The sequence below is a fragment of the Poecilia latipinna genome, unplaced genomic scaffold, assembly GCF_001443285.1.
Source record: "Poecilia latipinna isolate Pla-1442-1.1 unplaced genomic scaffold, P_latipinna-1.0 Scaffold152, whole genome shotgun sequence".
NCBI lineage: Eukaryota > Metazoa > Chordata > Actinopteri > Cyprinodontiformes > Poeciliidae > Poecilia > Poecilia latipinna.
Genome location: NW_015112768.1, coordinates 360,354 through 376,808, shown reverse-complemented (window position 1 = coordinate 376,808; position 16,455 = coordinate 360,354). Strand labels below are relative to the sequence as shown.

The following is a 16,455-nucleotide window of genomic DNA, read 5'->3' as shown; positions in this document are numbered from 1 at the left end:
TTTTTATTTATAAATATATATATATTTATATATTTATATATATTTATATATATTTATTTTTTTTTTTTTTTTTTTTTTTTTTTTTTTAAATACTAAAATTGTCGTTTGATCTATAAGTTCCTCTCCTATGTCCTGGAGAGAGTTTAATAATTAGCTCTGTATAAACCATACATTATCACAGAATATGAACAGTGGTGGGTCCACTTAAGTAAACCTCCACGTTCAACAGTGATATAATTTAATCACATTTTCCTTATGTGCTGGAGGATCGGATCACACGCCTACCAGTGACTGGTTAATTCTTTCAAATGTCTTTTTCCATTAATTTAAATCCAGACTCTAACTCTATGTTCCACAGCTACAGTACTGCTGTCAGATGAATGCTGTGGTGTGAAGCACTTGAACAGAGGTTGTGTTTATATTGGCTTACTTACTCATTGACTTTTATTTAATAGATAAACCCTTTAAACTAATGTGTAAACCCTATTTGTTTATTAAATACATATTTTAACAGGTGACTATATATTTTTCTTAGATTTTCATTTCTCATGAGTGAACAAAATCACAAATTAAATTAAATTAGGACAGAATCAAGATATGTTATAGAAGCATTGCTGGGATTCAGGTCTTATTTAAAAAAAACAAAAAACATTTAAGCTCCTTCTGCCTTCTGGTCTAATCAAAGCTGGAGTTTTGCTGTTTTGGTTTGACAATCTTAAAACATGGACCGATTGAGTTCATAGGTTTGTCTTGAATAGCATCATGGTGCAAAATCAGATGAACAAAGAGGTTGGCCAAGCACTGCAGACCGTTCTTTCTGCCTGCAGCAGCTTCTCAGACACATCTCTGCATGCTGTCATTCAACTGTGGCCCCCATTTGTTCAAGCCTTTTTCAAGAGATTCCTCAAATTTACTGGCAATTTTATGTCTAAAGAGAAACGCATGCTGCGATTCAGAAACGTTATATTGATATTTGCTAAAAACCTAATAAAGACATGATCTACAAATTAGAGAAATTAGAGAAAAAGCACTAATTGCATTATTTCAAAGGTGGCTCTAGTATTTTTATTCAAATATATTTAAGGTGAATTTGATTGAATCATGTTTGCAAATAAATTATTTTCATTAAATAGGCTTCTCTTGATTTTATGTAAGGTGGAACATGTGATGGAAGTACCCCCATTTTCCATTTAAGCAGCCTACATTTAACAGCTGAAACCCATCCAAAAATGCCTGACTACTAAGAAGTGTATTAAGCTGATATGATGCAGTGGATTCTGTTTGTTTACTTTTTTATTACCTCCTCAGCAGAATTTGATAGGTTCATCACTTCTAAGTAAAAGTACAACAAAATTGAATCTATTTTTAGGCCCTTGCCATTGTCAGCAAATCGATGATGCTCAACAGACAGGTCTTTGTTGTTGCCAGTTTCCAGAGCCAAGCTTGAACTGAATTGTTGCTCCAATTTAACAATGGTGACTAAAAGTGCTGCTCCTTCGTCTCAGCCAGTTATTTCTGTTTTCTTTTCATATCTTTGCTCCTGGTTGCATTGCTTTATCATTTCAAATAACGGACTCTGCAAAATTAGCTATGATCTGGACCCTTTTCACCATGCCAGTAAAATTAAATCAGTTAACTGAATTAAGTGGTGCATAAACTTAAGTGAAATTAAGTGGTGCATAAACTTGAACAGTTCTCCTTATTCCTTATTCAAGTTCTCCTTGGAAGATCTGAAAGTCTGGAGAGTCTCCATCTATGATGGAAGCAAAGCATCCAAACCAATCCACATTTGGAGCACATTTTACATTGTCAGCATCGTTCCTCTTTCCTGTCAGTGCAGAGGCTGCAGCTTTTGTCATTTCCTCTGGCGATGGGGATGATGCTTTCCTGTAGGGACGGGTACGATAAACCACACTGCTCATTGGGGAACATTATGGATGTTGCAACATTGGTTATTCCTGTCCAATTGCAAACTGTGGCTAACTGCAGCAAATATGAAACTCAGTTAGTTATTATAGAAAGTTGACTGATTGAAACAAAACATCAGCAGTTTCAATTTTCAATGACTAGAGGGGAGGTTTCTTTGCCGTCGTTACCAGAGCAGATTGCCCCATCACATTGTGTCCAATCAGCTAGCCAACAACCTGTCTAGCTCTGACTAATGTGATCAATTTAAGACATTTGATTGAACAATTGGTGGTATAACTGTGTGCTCTACCTGTTCTTTATAACACAGACAAGTCGGAACTGATTTTTCAGTCTTATTGGCCTACTTGTGTGACTAATCTGAGACCCTAAGCAACTCTGCTTCAATGATATCTTGGTGCTTGCTCTCTGTTGGCTACTACTGATTCACTGAATGTTTACATATCATCTAGAACAGTATAATTGTGTTAGTCTGGCTAAAACCCTGCAGGAAAAGTTCAGTTCAAACACGCCTAATTGCTTTGAGCCTGAAACAATCTCGGATGTGGGCTTTGAAATGGTTCTAACAGAACAAGTTGTTGGTTAGAAAGTTACAGCAGGGCTGCAATACTCTCTTGTAAACACATGTAGAAAATGTGCAAAGGAGGTAAAGTTGTGCAATTCCTCATTTAACATGGCTAGATCTGTTTAGTTTTTTATTTTTATTTTTTTTACATATGAACCAAAGCTTGAAATTTGTGGGCAGAGTTTTGAAATATACAACAGTGGACAAAACTGATTCCACTCTGTGTGTTCCCTGGTTAACGTAGATCCTAACTTTGGCTTGAGGTTTCTAAAAACAGAAATATTTAAAGCTTAAAGCGATTAAAGCTGGCTTCATTGAGCCCTTTTGTTATCTGCTAAAGCTCCTCCAGCCTGTGTGAACCACAGACGGGTCTTGTCTTGATGAAAAGCAAATTTCTTTTAAGTAACTTCTTAATTCCATGTGCTTCCCTTTGTCTTCACTTGAAAATGACTAACCTTGCATCTTCACTCAGAAGAGTGTGACCTGGTAGTGTTTTGGTGCATTTATTCATCAGACACAGATGCTGTTTTTGAGTTTGAGTTGATCAAACTATGAATTGGCTAGTTCTGGTGACCGGTTGATTTCTCTGTGAAACCTTGATTTTAACCAGTGATGCTGTTGGTCAAGAAGAATAAGCCCAATCATAACAATTCAAAATAGTTTTGTATACTATAAGCCAGTGTGCTTCTTGGCTAGTTCTCCCTTAAAAATTAGATTTTAGCTCAAGGGACTTCCTGGCAAAAAAAGGTGGTTGATTTTCTTCTTCTCTTTAATATATTTTAAGCGTAATACAAACCAAATTGAAGGGAATCGCAGAGGTATAGATTGCTCTTTTTCTAATGAACATTCGTGGGTTCAGTGTCCTGTAGTTATTTTATACTACAATTTTCAGTTACGTCTTAACATTATTCATGTTTACATTAATCCTTGTTTTATGTGGCTTGTAACGATGATTTCCATCCATCAGTTTAAGCCAAGGCAACTTCTTTGAGTTATTATGTAGAAAAAAAAGGGATATATATTTTACTAGTTATTTTGCTTTAACTACATCTTCGGATCCATGTTGTCTTTGTTTAGATGAGGCAGTGATTAACATCTTCTACTGAAAAAAGGGGTAAATGTGCTTTTTGTCTCAAATGTCTCACCGTTTGTTTTTCAGCTGTGAAGATCAGCAGAAACCCTCAGACTGCATTTTCCTCAGCGAAAAGGTAGGAAGCAGTTAATAATGACACATGCTGGATGAGAATGTTACTGGAGCTGGATAAACTTGGAAATGTCACTCCAGATGGTCTACAGGCTTATGGAGGCAGAGTTTCTACAGACATGTGATTGCTGAACAGAAGTGTGAAATTTCACATATGCATACCTAAAATAAAGCACTTCCCTGAAAAGTTGGGTCATTAAGTTTGCAATAATCATCATGGCTGGCACAACTTCTATTTACTAATATGAACTGCTAGCAGTAATTGTCGTTACCGGTGCTGTCCTAACTTGCAGGATGAGTGTTGGCCGAGGAAATCATATGACTACTGTGCCGTGTGGTACGTGTTTCTTTTGGAAAGTCTAAATCTGAATATGGACAAGTTTCCAGCAGCTATATGGATATTTGCTGTTAAAGGTTTTGGGCTTTTACATTCTGCAAGCTGTCTGTGTTTCGCATTTCGGTACATATGGCCAAAGTTTTCACAGGCTGGATGGTGCGTAAAGTTAGCACATGCTGCCCCTAACCCATCTTTTGCTGCACACTGCGATTCAGCTGGCTGAAAAAAAGACTACTACACTTGCTTCATGCTTTCAATAATGGCAAAATTTGTCCATTTGAGAGTATTTCTAAACCGGGAAAACAAAAGCAATCATGGGGCGAAAATAAAAGGAGCACCACCCAACACTTTTAATGTAATTTCCCACAGAAAGAGAGTTAACAGTTTGCGCCATTAAACATATGCATGCACTTAAAATTGAGGACTGAAACAAAATGGTCTTTAGCTGCATTTCTCAAGAGGAGACATTTAAAGATCACTACATCAGTGCAGATGTGATCTTGTCTGCAGGATACTATAATAACTGTTAAAAACAAATGAAGACCAATGGCTTTTCTATTAATTATGAGTATGCCACTGTTTAGATATCTGTCTGACAACAATGTTGCTTTTCAAGCTGACTTGATGAGCTGATTTTCAGAGGGCAATTAGTTGGAAGCATCTGGTGCCCAGCTTCTCTGTTTCCACGCTCCGCTCCACAAATGACTTTACAGTCGCTCTGTGTTTTAGTTTTGCAGCAATTAATGAGCTCGGATGTTGATTTGCCTCATGCTGCGCTTCAGCAAACAGCTGCATCTCAACATAACTGTGCGTGCTTGAAGTCCTAAGTCAATGTGATATCCACTTTCTGCAGGTCAGAAAGTGGTCTTTGCAGAAAAGGTAGAATGTAAATGATCTAATTCATCTCTTTGTGGACCTGCTAAAAAGGGTTAACTTTCTGCTGTGCCGCAATGCATGCTCGTTTCCTGTGCATTTAATGCTTAATCTTATGTGTTAAGTGGTGAGCTGTGTTAGTTCAGTCACAGCTTTCACCAGATGTTCCCTGTCCATCCACTTGATGGTCGGGTCCAGTTTCTCACATTAATCCCGATAAACCTTTCAGAGTTACTGTCCTTGTATTAGTTAAAGACACTGTATTAGCAGTGGTACATTTTTGTGTCCTTAGTGTCCTTATTATGACATCATTCAGGGTAGAAGAGTTTGCACACTCCGTTTTTGAAGGTTTCCAGCCTGATGGTTGAGGTGTATTCCTCTGTGGGCGACAACTCAAACTCAGAAGGGGTCTGTTTGGGGTCACATATTTCAGCTACGCTGAAAGCTATTTTCAACTTGTAACGGAGCTTTATGATTTCCAGAAACATGACTAAGGACGTGCTCGTGTTGAAATACTTCATGGTTGTGTTTTTTTTTCTTTTCATGCAGTTGATGACAGACTTCGCTCACTGTAGTGACTGTGCAGGTGAGCTCACGTCCGACTATGACCAGATGTTTCGGAAGTATTGAGTCATTGAGCGGCATCATTTAGCGGCACGACCAGATGTGTAGATCTGAGCAGCGCTGAGCTCAGTAATGACTGAGGTGACGTCACGGTTTGCAGAAACCTGCCTGTTTGGGGAATGTTACCATTTTTTTTAAAAGAAAGTGTCCACTGCGTGTACAGGATGACATCCAGTATGGTACAAATGTGTCATTATTCCTGAACGAGACTGTGACGTCATGTTTAGTATAAGTGGACCCACAGGACGATGAGGTGCCTCATCAGAGGCAGTTCTCTGTGGTTCTTATTCAGTCTGGAAAAATGACTGGCCCCTAGCCAAATGCTGCAGCTCTTTCATGATTTCACAGCAGTTTTTTTTTCCTCGACAAGGCATTTACTGGTAAAGCTTTGTCATGACTCCTGATGGGGGATCACTGAAGCATTCGCCACCTGTTTTTGTTCAAGGCAAAATAGCTGTATTTTCTGGAAGGTTGGGGACCAAGCTGGGGTGCAGCTTGATTGGTCCTCTTGTTCTGCTATGGCTCTAAGGTGTATATATGCACCTTGATTTTACTGAAATAAAAAAAGAAAAAAAAAATAGTATGAAATATACCGTAAGTTAAAAGAAAATACTCTGGTTCTGTTATTGGCCCCCAGTCTTTTGCTGTTTCTGCGTTACAGTATTTTTGTGTGCTTCATTGGCTTTATATACAATCAAGTAGAGGTTATGAATACCCTAAAGCTGTGTGTTTTGAGTCTTTTTAATCAGTTTTTATTTTTTTAAATGGGTCAAAATGACTAAGTAGTGAACAGGGTAGGTAATTGATCTTTATCATATATTTTTGCATGAGTTTGTGTATCAGAATCAAAATAGATGGCATGCATGTAACGGTAAAGATCAGTGTTTTGAAACATTTAAGCAAGCAGTAGGGGTGTATGCCTTTAAATCATGTTATTCATTATGGTCTAATTTAAAAAACCCCCGAAACACCATGATGTAGTTTTACCAAGATGTTTTTGTTCAAACTTATTATACAGAGAAACTCTTATAGTTTGATATTTTTATTGTGCTTTGTCAGAATACTTTACATCTTCAGCTGTAGATCTCTCCAGCCTTTCATTATTTTTTTAAAAATGTATTTACATATTAACCTTTATTCAAACTAGTTCATAGATCTACTCTCCAAACCAAATTACCTCTGTGAAATCATAACCAAGTCCCTATAACTTGACATTGTTTTGTTGCTTAGAGAAATGTTTCTTTTAACATAAACACTGTTCAGATTAAAGTGTTGTAATGATTTCATTTGTTTTATCCATCTGTGCAAGTCACCACATATTTCTTCTAGAACAAAAAAGATTTGTCATCTATGAATGACACACACAAAAAAAACTGTCTTTCATATTTAACTGCTGCAGTGTTTGTCTTATGTGAGACAGTTTTGAAAAAAATAAAATAAACAAAGGCAATTGTTGGAAGAAATTTTGCTTTTTATTTTTAAATCAGAAGTGCTTGGCAACATGACCATTCTTACAATCTGTAGAACTAAAAAGAGACAAAATGTTGGATGATTAGTTTTTAGGAAGAAATTTCACTTACCTCAAAGATTTAACACATTAAAAGAGACAAATGCAATTAAGTTAACCATACCTTTAAGACATAGCTATCAATCCATCCACCTGTTGTCTTCAGCTGATATGAGTTTGAGTCTCAAGGACAACATATCCATGTGGGAACCCTGGTGGTCCCTCGTCCTACCAACATCATCCAGGTCATCCCGGTCATTCCAAGGCGTTCCCAGGAGAGATGGGATATGAAGCGCCTCCATCGAGTGCTGGGTCATGTCAGGGTCTCCTCTCAGTGAAATGTGCTCAGAAAATCTCCAAAGGGAGATGTTTTCTAATATGATGTGGCATAACTATCAAACTATGTAGGACATTAACGAAAGAAATCTCTTTCACCCAAGTCAGGATTGCATTTTCAGTGGGAAGATTGTTATAACTCACTGGCTTTTGAGGTGTTGCCCTGCTACAAAAATGCATAAAGTGAAAAGCTTTGTTCGACTAAATGGGATCATAAGCTAAAATGAAGGGGGAGGGGGGAATAAATGAACATTACAAAATATTTTCTTGGTCCATTAACTGTCTTTCTCTCTTCCTCTATGCCAGTGTTTGATGAGAATTCTTCAATTTATCCAAACCCAATTCATTTTGAGATGGAATGAAGCTTTGTGGAATAACAAGTTATTCAGAATACAAGTGAACAGAGATCTCTTCTTCTCTGCTGGGTCTTTCCAACAAATGATCGCTGACACACTCTTAGAGATATGTTTGTGTTAGATCTCAATGTCTGGGTGGTCTGTGTCATGTCTAATGTTTCTTACATCTCTGTGATGGATGGGTGTTACATGGCCCTGCAATAAAGAGTTCAGAAAGTTCACTGAAGCTTCAGGTAAAACTACAGCTGAATACATGAAAGCTTTTTAGATGACACACTTATCCCTTTATACAGCTGCGAGTATGTATCTGGATGTCTATAAAATGTTTGAATAATCTGAGGGACACCTGAGTGAAACCATTTTTTTTCTTATGCTGCAAATTGCAGTAATAAGACCATATTTTGTCTCATGTATGTTAGTATTTCTAAATTTTATGTGGGTTTAATTTTGCATTTTCTTCAACAGCATTTGACATTGCTTTTTTTGCACTTTATGAACTGGCTGTATGTTGGGCAGAAGGTTCAGTGGTACATAAACAGTCTGAATGCTAATTTGCTAAAATAAGGAGAAAATGTATCCAGCTTTTCTGCACTTCAAACATTTGGAATGCCGAGGTGAGGAAATGATCCATCTTTACGTGTTTGTGCAGAACTGATGTAAACTTTCTAGCTGTACTGTAGGGTGTATGTTGTATCTGTAAGCTGCAACAGTTGCCCAAACATCAGTGGTGATCAACCTTATTTGGAAACCAAATCTTACTACATTATCAAATGCATATAAAGGTGATTTTGAAGCATTATTTCCAGGGTTTCTATGTAGTCTTGAAAAGTATGGAAATTGTTGATTTCTATGCTTGAATAATATGAAAAATTGAAAGACTTTATCCTAGTCCATTGCTTGTATTTGTTGTTGTTTGCCACAACACAGTTGTTGTTGTTTGGACAAACACAGTTTGTCCAACTGCTCTTACTTGAGCTATTGACAAAAACATATCAAAAAAGCAATTTTACAGCTTTTTAGGGAATCCAGATTTCTATGCTTCATTTAGAAACAAATTGAGATTCCTTTGGAAATTTGCTAAATAAGGCGATTACTTTTTGCAAAATATGAGTCTAAGGACAATCCAGTCCTAAATTAACAGATCAAAGTTTTTCCATATGCCAAGGAAACAATAAAATTACCCTTCACTTATCTGCCATATCAGAGACCATGCTGATTCAGAATAATAAAACCAGCAAAGGCAAAAGATTTACACAAATGAAAAGAGAAATTTGAAGAAACCCTGTACTTACATGGAGCCACACATTTTCGCATACTATTGAAACACAGGACAGCTATACTGTAGTGTAATGGACAAACTTTCAGCATCAATTCAGAATCAAACTCTGTGTGAATTCGCTTACATTTGATAGTTTCTACATTCATTCATGGAACAGCAAAACCACAGAAATCATTTGGTTGGTTTGTGCAGTTTATTTTTATACTGGACTATTATTTCATTGAAGTATTTTAAGAAAGGTTCCTCGACTTACACCCTCTTTTCTGATTGGTTGTGTGTAGAAGTTTGGCTGCTTATTCCAGGAAGTGATATTTGTGTGGATGACTAAGCTCTTGGAGCTGGTTGAAGGTTTGCACTTGGAAAGTGTTTGTCCCCAAGGTGTGTGTGTGTGTGTGTGTGTGTGTGTGTGTGTGTGTGTGTGTGTGTGTGTGTGTGTGCGCGCACACGTCCTGTGGTGATGTAGCTGCACAGATAACATCATGTTTTGACAGTCTCTTTGCCAGAGGCAGCACTTAATAACCAGTGTAGAGCAGGGGGATTGAACTGAGGTGATGATGTTAATTTTATGTGTTGGGAAAATTCCCTAATAAAAATTCAACTTTGTTGCCGTTCTGTTTTCTAGGCTGCTACCATATCACCTTATGAGTTGTTTCTGATATTTTACTTGTCATTGATTCCTTTAATTGTCTAGTTGAGTCATCAGCATCTGTGCATGTGCAAAACTGTCAGATATATCAGAATGATTAGTAAGACATGGGCCGTCACTCTGTCTCAAGTGCAGGGATTGATCTATAAACTGGGTTTGTGGGCTGAATGCAGCTAAGATCATTCCACAGATGACTCCTGCAAATCTTGTGCAATTTGACATTTTAATCCATAAATAAATGCAGCGGCAGACACCTTTTGATCGCTATTGTTTTCCCGTTTGGCTGTCCTTGTGAAAAACACCAGATATTAGTCAGGTTACAACCAGAGTGTGTTACCATGGCGATCCGTGGCTGAAGACATCATTTAGTCGCTAAAAAGAAGGTACAGACTGATTCTATGTTTTGCAGAAAACTGTAGCCTTCAAGGGGGCAATAATGTGGAACTAAGTGGCTGCTGTGTTGCAAGGTTAACAAGAATTGTGGGCTTTTACATAGTTGTTATATTTAATGGAGTCAAGACATTTAATCATCCACTTGTGATTAATCTTCTCCAGCAGTTCTGGCTCTAGTTTTCTTCATATTGAAACTTAAAAAAAGAAAGAAAAGAAAAGCAGGGGTTAATATATCCCCATGTTAATGTATGATGGTATATTATCTGGAACTGTCAACAGTCTTTGCAGTGGACTAGTGGGACTGTTTGGCTCCGTACATGAAACCAGACACTTGCATTGAAGTTGCTGTTGACAGAGGTGCATCACCTGCCTGCTGCTGTCTTTCCCATTCAAACAAGTATAAATGCATAGCATACAAATTGTGCATATGCAAAAGATGCACATGTAGACCAAAGACTTTCCTGCTGCTCAGCCTGTTACCCGACTCCTCTGGCCATGCTAATAATTATGCAAAATGTCTTTCTTTCATTGTCCCATGTCAGGTCTTTGCCTGCAAAGCTATAAATTCATCCCACCTGACTGACGTGTAATGATCATTTAAACGTAGTGGTGCAGTGAAAACCCAGGGTGAGGAGGGAACCTTATTTAGTGGTCAAGTTATTGAACAGGAATACGATAGTGATTAGATTAAAAATTGTCCCTACTTCAGCCTGTGTCCAGATTGAGGCTCCTAAGCAGGAGTTCGGTGTCGCACCTTCCTCTGTTCCTCATCCTCCCTGTATTCCCCACAGTCTCCTCCTCCACCGCCGCCATACTAAGTGTGCCGAATAGTGGTGACCTCACTCTGAACCGTGCCGGATTGGTCTTGTGTGACTAAGACTGTGTGCTTTAGATTCATTTCATATTTTCCCAGCGAGCAGCCAGAGTATTGAATGCCTTGTTTGCACTGCATGAGTACGATGAAAGCTAAATCAACAGATGCAATCATAGTTATCAACAGCCCAGGTTATTAAGAGAGATGTTTTGCTTGTTCTGGCTCTACATGTTAACGGTTGTGATTCATCATGGAATATTACCTTTGACCCCGTAGCATTATGACTACGTGTGAGGCTGTAGGACGACTTGAGAAAACGCACATTAAATATATATTTGGCCTTATGAAAAGCCAGTAGGCATTTGGAGCAACAGAGGAGGCCAACAACTTGTCAGCTGCACAATTGGTGCTTTTATTGAGCTATACTCTCAATGCAGTATTGATGACAAGAATTTGTCCAGAAAAAATATTGAACTCCTAAATCCCTTACAGCAGAGCGACGTACGTCTCCGTCCAATGTGTTCAATATGTTCAATGAAGCTGTATAATTAGAGACACGCCTGATATATTTTTCCTGGCTGATATTGATTTCCAGATAATATTTCTATTGATTTTTGTTATAACAAAAAAGAAAAAAAAAATGTCCTGCAAGTTCCTTGAAGAAGGTAGCATTTCTGATTCCAGCGGAAACGGAAGAACTTCAAAACCACCTCGGTGTCTGCATACGCCTCTAAACCTCTTTGAAGTGCATCAACACACATGCTTGTGACTGGCGTATTTAAAGAACAAAAAACATTGGGAATTGTTCATTTGAATATATTAATGAGTATGAAAGATAAAATCTTTTTTCTCTTTTAATATTGGAATTACTGGCCAGAGTTAATGAAGTTTGAGTTTGTATATCTCAGGCTGTTCTATTAAACATCAGACTAAATGAGTCAGGGTTCCCTTTCAGAAAACAATGCATCATTAATTACAGTACATGGTGCTAAAAGCTTAAGAAAAGTAATTTGGGGGGGGGAAGTTGTATAAATGCATATCAATGACTGTTTAAAAGTAAACTTCTGTAAGATATGAACTGAATATCTTACAGAATAATCTTTAGCGTTTTAAATCATCACAGATTCTCATAAAAATCTGTTAAACACAGATGTGATAAAGGCTTTGAACCTTAACAACCTGGTCAATTTTACAAGCTCATTATTCAGCAGCAATGCACATAAAATAAATGCTATAAAACACACCAGGCTCCAGGAATTATCTATCCATTATAATGAACTTCACATAATTTTTTCCCTTTGCTCCTGAGATTTTATAGGCAATGATTTCTTATTTGACATTTTCTTTGTTGAGTCTTTAATCATGAATCCCAGCCTCTGAAAATGTATTTTGAAAATGCCATCACAGCACTAGTTTCTTTTTAACACCAGCAGAACTCTAACAGAAGGAATACCATTGCCATATGACATGACTAAATTGTGGTTACGTGATATCACGTATTACCAAGTAAGACTAAGTACTCCTGATTTTAAGAACGAATTGGTAAACTTTTGACTTCAAAGGTTTCTGGTTGGCATCAGTAATCGGAATGATTAATAACTGTGTCTGGTCATTTTTGTTTCGAGGCTACCACCATGCTCTGTGGTTTATCTTTTTTTGAATTGTGTGGCGTTTTATTATTGGATTAAAGGCCATGTTACTGTAATAGGGCCTGGGCATTCCCACTGGGCTCCGCACTGCTTCATTGATCTGCTAAACAAAAGCTGCATGTTCCAATGCTCAGTCTCATTTTCCTTTTATCTCCTGAACCCTTTGTCTGCCTCTTTGGCTGAGCGTTTTCCTTAAATGAAACTGAATTGCTTATGTCTACACCATGACTAAATGTACCCTGCTTTCTTCTGACTCGTTTTTTTATTTTTCATCTGTGAACTGCCCTCCAAAATTGGTGTTGTGTGTACAGGTTCAGCAAATATTGTTTGCACTAAATAATCTCCAAAGATAAAAACAACTCAGTCCAACAGGTTGCAAACGTACATGTCTGTAATGTTAAAGTGTTTGGATAGAAGAAACAGAATGTTACTTTTAACAAGTAACAAACTAACTTGTCCTGGAGGACAAGGTTTCCGGTATACAGTATGTTACTATGGTGATGAACCCGGGGACAAAGTGAACAGACTGTCCTGAACTGACCCTCAGTTTGTCCTGAGGGCTGCAGGTCTCAGTTATGGATTCAAAAACCCCAGTTGTGACACACCTGAAGGTTGTAAATGTTGCAACACAGAGCCAAACCATAAATTATGAATTCTCTTTGTGTGATTTCTAAAATTAGGAGGGAATGTGTTTTACTTTAAAAGATTTGCTGTTATCGTGATTTGTTGTTGGTCCAACTTGTTGGATCAACAACAAGTTGTTTGTCCAAAAAGTTTATTTTTCTCTCAAGAAAGATTGACAATGATACTGATCCTAATTTTCTGGTCAAATCAGAGCTGAGGTTTTATTTAAAGCTCTCTGATTGTACTACAATAACTACAATATGAAGAGATCCAAGAAAAGCTTTCTAGATTTCTTGCGGTGAGTGAGCTTTAAATATTTATATTTGTAAATGAGGCAACAGTACACACCATGGTAATCAGAGAGCAAGCACTGTAGGATACGGTTTAACTTTTTTTTTTTTAAATTTAACAAAACATGATTACAGATTATTCATCTGTCATGGTTAGAAGTCATACATATCAGTTTCTGTGTTAAGTAGAGAATTTAGATCCCCGCTTTAAGATTTTCAGAAATGTCCATGACAGATGGCAAAAAAAAAAGATGAAGCAACAACATCACAACTGTGCTGTACTCAGTTCAGTCTTCCTGTTACTTCCTGAAAGCCTGACTCTCTTGTGGGCTTGAAAAAAACCCACTGAAATGTCTTGACTTGACATAAATATACATAGAAAAAAATGCATCTATAATTACACAGTGGTAGTTGTTGAAGATAATTACATTAGTAAGGTTTTGAATGTTGCAGCTCATGGTTTCAGTTGAAGTGTACACCTGAATAATCTCAGGTTGTAGAAGTATTACTAAGCTCCCTGATTGGACCTCATATTTTATTTTATTTTATTTTTTTGCCTCCACCACTAGTTCAAAAAGCCCTCATCTTGAGTTTTGATGTCGTATGCCAAAAACGACCCCATCCAAGTACAAAACCCTCAAGCTAGGCTCTTATTCCACTCTTGGAATTATAGAAATGCTCGTTTAGAGGTAAGTGAGAATAAAAGATTTCCCAGATTGGGGCCTCTAAGCTCGGACGGGGACGCCTTCAGCAATTTTCATTCAGAGACTTAAAAAAAAAAAAAGGATGAATACTTGGAACTGGTGTTCAAAACATGAGCACAAATGGCAGCCGGCACTTGTTGCAGAGCCAAAGATGCAGAGAAACTATCTTTCCTCTTGCAGTCAAAATCTCTTACACAATAGAGCAAGATGGCAATGCTGAGGTGGAATTACTTTAGGGACAGATGGCAACCAGGTGAGTGATTGCTTCAAACTAGAAGTGATTACTTGCTTCTAGTGAAAAACGATGGGTCAACAGAAAAACATTGATTAACATCATCATAAACGATTTCAGAAAGGTGTATATTTACACATTATGTGCATTGAAGGGGCAGTATTATGTAAAACTGACTTTTTTTTAGCTTTACATCATGTTATGTTGTCCCCTCGTCAAAAACATACCTGGAGTGTTGCTCTGACTCTTTCTTTCATGTGTCAGAAATCCTTTAACCTCCTGTGGACATCGTTCAGCTGTGCAGAATGGCTGGGTGAACCAAGCACCGCCGTTGAGACGCAGCTTCTCCTTCTGCCTCACAGAGGACACGACTCGGCTCCTTCAGCCTAGCCAGTAACGGTTAACAAAGAACTGCACACCAGCTGAGCTCATTATACCAGCTACTGTAAAAACATTATTCACAAAGATCATTGTTAAAGAGACAGAGGCCCATTTTCAGGCCATTAAATCACAAAGTCAATTTTTTTTAAGTCATATTTGATATAACTTCAGTTGTAAATGCTGTATATCACTTGGTTGTGCTATAAAATGGCACTATGTACCTGGAAAACACACAATACTGCCCCTTAAAAAAACACATAATTGGATCTTGAATCCTATATTTTCAAGTTGAACTCTCTCCATTAAGTTTTAGTGCATATATACTTCTTCTTGTGTGTTTGGCTACAGTAGCTGTAGATTATATACTCCCAGGTAATGTAATCTGCTCAAGTGCATCATATTTTATAAGCTCATCTTTTTTCTGGCATATTTATTGCCATTGATCAGATGGGAGCAGTCACTGCAGACAGGAAATATGGGAAAGATTGCAGAGACGTGACATGCAGTAAATGTCTCTCTGGCAGCAAATCGAACTGAAGACCCGGTGCTTGATGCAATTTAAGGCCATGTGATTTCCGCCCTAATTACTCTGCCATCAAGTGGCCCAGCAGCTCTTTCTTTCCAACTGTTGCAAAGCAAATGTGTAGAGTTGACTATGTTTGAAATACCTGCAAAAAGCAGAAAGATATAGAAAGCATGGTCCAACCTTAAGGTAATATAAGTGAAGAATTGTTTCAGTTTGATTTCTTTTAGCTATGAAGTAATGATATCAGATGCAGCCATTGGATGTTCATTTTGTTTGGATCGATACTTTTATGATTGATCTCATAAAATCATGCTTTTTACATATAGATTTACCATTTTAGGGGATATATCTTTGTCCGACATTCTCCACAAACTCTTCCTCATACGGGCGACTCTGGTAGATCCTGTGATGAAGATGCTGTGAGGTTATGGAAAACCTTACCAAAATTAGGATGGTGTTCCTGAAAATAGACCAAAGTTTCTTAAATTAGACTGAGCTGCTTATTCAATAGCCAAAGACTCTCAGTACAAAAAGCAGTGTGTAATAGTGTTTAAGGTCTATACATATGTGAGCTCAGTTAGATTATTTCTTATTTCAGGTCAGATTTAATTCAAATTGAGACTATTATGGATGGATTTCTGTTCTGTATGTAAATGTATTTTTGAAGTATTGCTAACCTTATAAAAATACGTGACTCCTCTACAATAACTTTCAAGTTTTTGTGTGAGCTCTGGGCAACTGTTGAATTGTATACTTATGCAGTATTACCTTTCTTCTCTACCACAATGTATCGGGCAGAAGTATCTCCTCACGTTTTGTGTTGGGTACATATGATACAAGGCTAAAACGCACCTTCAGAGCCTGGCGGAAGATCAAATCGATACAAATGTTCTTCACTTGTTTTATCAGTAACTGGAACAAAATGTTAAGAGGAACACCTTTAGTTTCAGCTTTTACTCCCAACTAATAAAAACAAAGTTAACTGGTATTAAGTTTGACAAACCAAGGGAACTGTAACCCATAAAGTTTTGAGGCATAACTAGAGCCCAGTGGTCTCAAACTGCAATCCTCGATGGCCAAAATCTTGTAAGTTTTAGATGCGTCCCTTGTTTAAGACACTTAAAATAAGTTGCAAAACTGCCTCCAATCAAGCTCTACAGAGCTCTTCTAATGAGCTAATATTGGAACC

The 16,455-nt window shown here is 37.6% G+C and overlaps 1 protein-coding gene across 3 annotated transcripts in view; it reads left to right on the top strand.

The window, feature by feature from the left end:
- Positions 1-16,455, top strand: part of tln2a (talin 2a) — a 91,267-nt gene that overhangs the window by 22,583 nt on the left and 52,229 nt on the right. For 2 of the 3 annotated variants that reach the window (XM_015029395.1, XM_015029397.1), the window contains exon 2: positions 3,651-3,699. The exons of the other annotated variant lie outside the window; for it this stretch is intronic. The gene's annotated coding sequence lies outside the window, so the exon portion shown is untranslated. The remainder of the gene's footprint in view (positions 1-3,650; positions 3,700-16,455) is intronic. 3 annotated transcript variants of the gene reach the window in all.